The sequence below is a fragment of the Neoarius graeffei genome, chromosome 8 (genome assembly GCF_027579695.1).
Source record: "Neoarius graeffei isolate fNeoGra1 chromosome 8, fNeoGra1.pri, whole genome shotgun sequence".
NCBI lineage: Eukaryota > Metazoa > Chordata > Actinopteri > Siluriformes > Ariidae > Neoarius > Neoarius graeffei.
The window spans coordinates 7,925,702-7,932,278 of NC_083576.1; the positions used below are offsets into that span (position 1 = coordinate 7,925,702).

At 41.0% G+C, this 6,577-nt stretch overlaps 1 long non-coding RNA gene across 1 annotated transcript; it reads left to right on the forward strand.

The window, feature by feature from the left end:
• Positions 1 to 5,396: 5,396 nt before the first annotated feature.
• Positions 5,397 to 6,327, forward strand: LOC132890419 (uncharacterized). The gene is made up of 3 exons (XR_009655191.1): positions 5,397 to 5,507; positions 5,605 to 5,814; positions 6,157 to 6,327. It is a non-coding gene; the product is annotated as an uncharacterized LOC132890419 (long non-coding RNA).
• Positions 6,328 to 6,577: the final 250 nt, after the last annotated feature.

Genomic DNA, 6,577 nt, shown 5'->3' on the forward strand with positions numbered 1-6,577 from the left:
AATTAAAAGAAATTATGTTAAAGGAAATTAATTACTTAGGTAAAAATTAATCAAGTGAAAGCATCTGAAAACAGCTTTGTCTTGAGCCTGGATTTAAAACAAACAACAGTAGGAGCATTTTTGAAATCGTCTGGAAGTTGGTTCCAAAGCTTAGCAGCATAGCAACTAAAGGCTGCTTCACCACACTTCGTTTTGACAGCTGGTATTACGAGCAAGTTTTTCTCCTGTGATCTTAGAGACCTAGTTGGTGCATATAATTGAAACATATCCAGTAGGTAGCTGGGTCCCATCCCATTTAATGTTTTAAATAGAAGAAGTAGTGCTTTAAAGTCAATTCTATAGCTCACTGGGAGCCAGTGTAGAGACCTTAGGATTGGAGTGATATGGACTACCCTTTTTGTTCTTGTAAGAACCCTTGCTGCTGCATTTTGGATTAGTTGAAGCTCTTTGATGGTCTTTTTTGGAAGACCTGTGAAAAGGCTATTGCAGTAATCAACCCTACTGGAGATGAAAGCATGAATAAGTTTTTCTAGATCATGTTTTGACATGAGACCCCTGAGTTTAGAAATGTTTTTTAGGTGATAGAATGCAGACTTTTTTACCACTTTCATATGACTGTTGAAGTTAAGTTCGCTGTCAATAAGGACACCAAGGTTTTTGACAGTATCCTTTGCTTTAAGCCCCTTAGTTTCAAGAACAGTGGCAATCCTAAGCCTTTCCTCCTTTTTGCCAAATATAATTGCTTCAGTTTTATCTGCGTTCAGCTGAAGAAAATTGTGAGACTTGTGAAAGCACAAGTCACTGTCTAGGACAGTCCCAAGGTAGTTATAGCTTTCCACCTGTTCAATTTCCACCCCCCACATCTCAGTGGGCTTAGGGATAGGTGCCGATTTTCTAAAATCAATAACCATGTCCTTAGTTTTGGTCACATTGACTTCAAGGTATGAGTCTTTACACCAACTGACAAAGTCATTTACCACCTGACCATGCTCTGCTTCTCCCCCCTTCAACAGACTGACTATAACAGAGTCATCTGCAAATTTAATAATTTTTCTGTTATCATACTGACTTCTGCAGTTGTTTGTGTACAGTATGTACAGAAGAGGAGAAAGAACACATCCTTGGGGGGATCCAGTGGAAGAACAGCTTTTTTCAGAGAGTACACCATTTACTCTAACACATTGTGTCCTCTGTGTCATAAAATCTAAAATCCATCCAACAGTATTAAAATCCAGCTTAAACTCATAAAGAAGTTTTTCTGCAAGCAGAGACAGAGAAGGAAGTATAGCCTGCTCTGTCCCTTCCTGTATAAGTGATTGGTGTTGTAAGTCCAGTCCAGCTTGCTGTCCAGCCACAGCCCAAGGTACTTGTAGGAATCCACAGCCTTCACCTCGACTCCTTCAATCAGAACTGTTTGTGACCTTGGTCTGGACCTCCCAAAGTGAATGACCAGCTCCTTGGTCTTTGAGGTGTTGAGCTGCAGATAGTTCCTGTTGCACCACACAGCAAAGTCCCTCACCAGACTCCTATACTCCTCCTCTCTGTCGTCACTGATGCACCCAACGATGGCTGTGTCATCAGTGAACTTCTGAATGTGACACAGCTCCGAGTTGTAGCAGAAGTCCGCAGTGTACAGAGTGAAGAGAAGAGGGGCCAGCACCGTGCCCTGGGGTGGTCCAGTGCTGCTAATCACAGTGTCAGACGTGATGTCCTTCAGCCTGATGTACTGCGACCTGTCGGTGAGGTAGCTGGAGATCCAGGTTACCAGGCAGGGGTCCACTCGCATCCTGTTCAGTTTGTCCTGAAGCCAAAGGGGGTGGATGGTGTTGAAGGCACTCGAGAAGTCCAAGAAGAGGATCCTCACTGTGCCATTTCCCTTATCCAGATGCGAGTGGGCTCGGTGTAGCAGGTAGAGGATGGCGTCTTCCACACCAACACCTGCCCGATACGCAAACTGGAAACAGTCCTGGGCATGTCGTACCTGGGCCGATTCTTTTTGGGAACTGGAATGATACATGATGTCTTCCAGAGGGTGGGACCTCTCTCCAGCTGCAGGCTAAGGTTGAAGATGCATTGGAGTGGTTCACCCAGTTCAGCAGCACAGGTCTTTGGTTGTCGGGGACACACCTTGTCTGGGCCTGCTGCTTTTCTGGGTGAAGCTTCCTCAGTTGACCTCTGACCTGGTCTGCAGTAATGCATGGAGGAGTCTGTGTTGAGGTGGGGGAGGAGGGGGAGGAGAGGGCTGCTGCAATGACTGGGGGGAGGTGTGTTGAGGGAAGAAGGAGAGATGGCTGCACTGAGGGGGAGGGTGGGGGGGGACGTGGGCTGGTTGAACCGGTTGAAGAAGTCATTCAACCCGTTCGCCCTCTCCACTGTCCCCTCAATGACTCTGGTCTTTGTATTGTGGCCTGTGATGGTTTTCACACCTTCCCAGGTAACAATTTTATGTAGTAACTACGTACTTACAATGCAGTGGTTTGGTAGATGTTACGTAGTGTTTTTACATAGTTACTACGTAAAATTCTGGACTACCAGCAACGTTTTTACTACGTCGTGAAGTTACATAGAGAAACTACATACCCACCACCTTATGGGCACCTTCCCACTACCCTATGGGGACCTTCCCACTATACTATGGATACTTTCACACTCATATGGTCACATTCTCACCACCTTACATTTTCACATCCTTTCTACTACCTTACAAAACCCGAGTAATATTATGCAGAAAACATGGAAAAAGCAACAATATTTTGTATAGTCAGTGCATTTATTTCAAAAAAAAAAAAGCTGCATCAGCCAGGTTAGATTAGAAATGTGAACAATATATATAAAACTAGTACAATTGACAAACATAACAGATCATGTGTTGTAGTTTCACAGGATGAAATATAAGATTAATACTTGCATTACCTGAATCAAATGTAATCATGAATATGCAAAGGAACTTAAAGGTATTATTCTTCACTTTTATGATGGCCGCTGGTCAGATATTACATTACACTAAAATGGCATAAAAGCCTACAGAGACTGACTGCAATATTTACACACATGCCAACCATTATTTTTGTTCTGGCTCTAGAAAATATTTAATGGTGAACCAGTATTCAATAATCGAAATTCTCACAGTGAAAGAGCTAACAGCTGTCTCTGGTTTCTGAATCAGATGAATGGTGGGTTGGTACAGTAGTCGTCTCCTTAGTTGTTGCAGCCACAGCAGCGCGAGCCTGCAAATAGAATTATAATCAATGATAAATTGGGAAATCCTTGTTTACCATTATATGGTCATATTAAGTGATGTATGTACACATAAAATATTTGCAAGAGGTAAGTACCTCCAGATAATTCTGCGCAATTTAGTGAATGTTAATTATAGGACAGTTTAACCCTGTAACTATGAAGCCAACTACAGGAATGAGGTGAGCCAACTGGTCCAGTGGAGTAAAGACAACAATCTCTTCCTGAATGTGGGGAAGACCAAAGAGATAGTGGTCGACTTCAGAAGAGGTCACTCACAGCATCCCACTCTGACCACTGACAGTGATGCAGTGGAGAGGGTGAGCAGCACCAAATTCCTAGGGATGTACATCACTGAGGACGTCTCCTGGTCCAACAATACTGCATTGCTGGCCAAGAAGGCTCAAACTCACATTTCGATTCTCCTATATGTCCTGGATATACAGTGAATTGACAATAAAATACTTTGAATCTTGAATCTTGACCTTGAGGTTACATTTGTGCTTCATATCTCAGAAGAGCACAACACTGACACGCCCATGTTCCAGGATGGTCACTTTTGGGTCAAATGTGTCACGAGATCATTCACTTTTACAGCATTTACATTTAATGATTTGGAATTTTGTTCATACAGGTTAAATTAAGAAGGCAACTAAAATAAACAATAAGGCATTAGTGTAGGCGCACGAGAGTGTACGAGTAAACCACATTTTCCATTCTGTCAGAACATCTTTGTCAAGACCTCACTGTGCAACACCAAAACACAAATATGGAACAATGTGGGGTCGATGTAGGCAGATCAGAATATCATGTGCTCTCTGATCATGTCTTTTTTTTTTTATTACACCCAATCACGTCATATTCTGGGGCGTGTTCAGTACAGAGCGCCTGGAGTATAAATATAAATCCAAACCCTGCTTCAAGTGCATTCATATTCTGTTCATAAATGAGATACAAACACTGTAGAAGTACGAAGAAATGAAAAATGACTTGTTTGTGGATTTTAATTTTGATCTTCAGCACCATGTGTAAGTAATATGAGTCAATTATTCACATCTAGTTTCAAAAATAAAAGAAGTCAATTGAGCTTATTACTCTCAACCAGTTTGTGAAGCTGTATGTTGAAGCATTTTTGTTGATGTTTTTGAAATGCATTCACTATCTAATTAATGTGTTTTTTGTTTCTTCTTTTCTAGATCCAGTCCAACCTGGTAGACGCTGGGTTGCTGCACAATCCCTCACAGAGTCAGGAGTTTATCAGCCTCATAAAGAGCTCAGTGTGGATATCGGAGACTCGGCGACTCTGCAGTGTTGTATTTCTGAAAATGTAGTTGGGATGATCGCCTGGTTTAAGCAACCAAACAGAAAAAACCTCAGATTATAGTCAGACTCTTTAAAGATGTTGGTGAAACATTTTCCATTGAATCCCAAAATCCTGGTTTTCAGACAGAAAAACATTTAAACTGCTTCAATTTGACCATTTTAAACACCATTCAGTCTGATGAAGCCATGTACTACTGTGCACTGACGATACCCAACCTTGTGTTTGCAGATGGAACTTATTTAAAAATTAAAGGTAGGATTTCCACTAAACTTTCTTAAACTCCTGGTTTAATGTCATGATATTTTTCCTTATTATCATTAACATGTTCAACCTGGGCGGCACGGTGGTGTAGTGGTTAGCGCTGTCGCCTCACAGCAAGAAGGTCCTGGGTTCGAGCCCCGGGGCCGGCGAGGGCCTTTCTGTGCGGAGTTTGCATGTTCTCCCCGTGTCCGCGTGGGTTTCCTCCGGGTGCTCCGGTTTCCCCCACAGTCCAAAGACGTGCAGGTTAGGTTAATTGGTGACTCTAAATTGAGCGTAGGTGTGAATGTGAGTGTGAATGGTTGTCTGTGTCTATGTGTCAGCCCTGTGATGACCTGGCGACTTGTCCAGGGTGTACCCCGCCTTTCGCCCGTAGTCAGCTGGGATAGGCTCCAGCTTGCCTGCGACCCTGTAGAAGGATAAAGCGGCTAGAGATAATGTGATGTGTGTGATGTGATGTTCAACCTGGAAGACAAATAATCCTGAAGTAGTGAAATGTTCACTGTGTTTTCTTCTTCAACTACACTGAGTTACAGACTTTTAGTCAGTGAATAATGATAAATGTTTCCAGGTGAACATGTTACTATTGAATCAGAAACATCTAAACCAGCTCTGGGTGATAATTCAGTGGGCTGTGAACCAACACTGCATGGAAACAGCACGAACATGAACACACAAGAGAAAACAGGTCAGATGCCTGATAATTCACTATTAATTAATCATCCTTAATTCATAATATAGTGAAATAACATTCTCAGAAGTGACCAGATCTCTCCACTCCTCAGTGCTCGGTTTGGGAACGGCTTTGGGTTTGTGTGCACTTCTGATTTTCTGTCTCGTTTATTTCATACTGAGGAGAAGAAAATGGGATAAAAGTAAGTGTTTCTGTGATCAGATAAAAATTCCAGTGACTTTTATTCCTATCAAAGACACTAATGTGTGTTTCTGTATTAATAGTAAACGCTTCTGTCGAAAATTCTCCAGGAATGAATCAGGTACGTGTGCATTAAAAATAGCACTGGATTTTATTCTATTATATACTCTACACTTTAATCATGTTGTTTTTAAAATGTAGATATCACTATGTCTCCTTTATTTACTCATTAGTCTACATGTGAAATGTTGCTCCATTCAGATATTTTTCCTGATAATGTTCTCTATGTCATTTATACAGTCAGTTTGATCAGATTTCACAACAATCCCCAGCTTTTATGTTTAATGTTGATGAACATTAACTGTGTAGTGAGTGTGTATCGTGCAGTTCCACAGATTGTCTGGTTTTTACTGTGAGCTGAAATTCTTATTTTGTTTTTGCTTTATTCTTAATATTTTTAAAGGAATCTGAAGCTGAAACACTGAATTATGCAGCTGTGCATTTCTCTAAGAGGAAACCCAAAGCTGAAACAAAGAAATCTGGTTCATCAGATGAGTGTGTGTACGCTGATGTGAATAAAACTGCACGCTGTAACATAAATGATTCATAATAAATGGAGAAACACACGGCAGAAGCAGTGAAAATGCTTTAGCAGGTTAAATATCTCGACTGTGTGTCAATTTATTCCATATTTTTCATTGCAAGCTTTTAATCACTCAAAGATTATTAAACTATTGTTAAATATTTTTGCTCATTTCAGCTGGACAGATAATTGATCTGCAGAATGATGAACGGATTTCTAGAAGCAAAATGACTGTATTTGGTGAAAGTACAAAAAAAGGGAAAAAACAGAAAGCTGATAATATTTTTATATTTGTTCACAA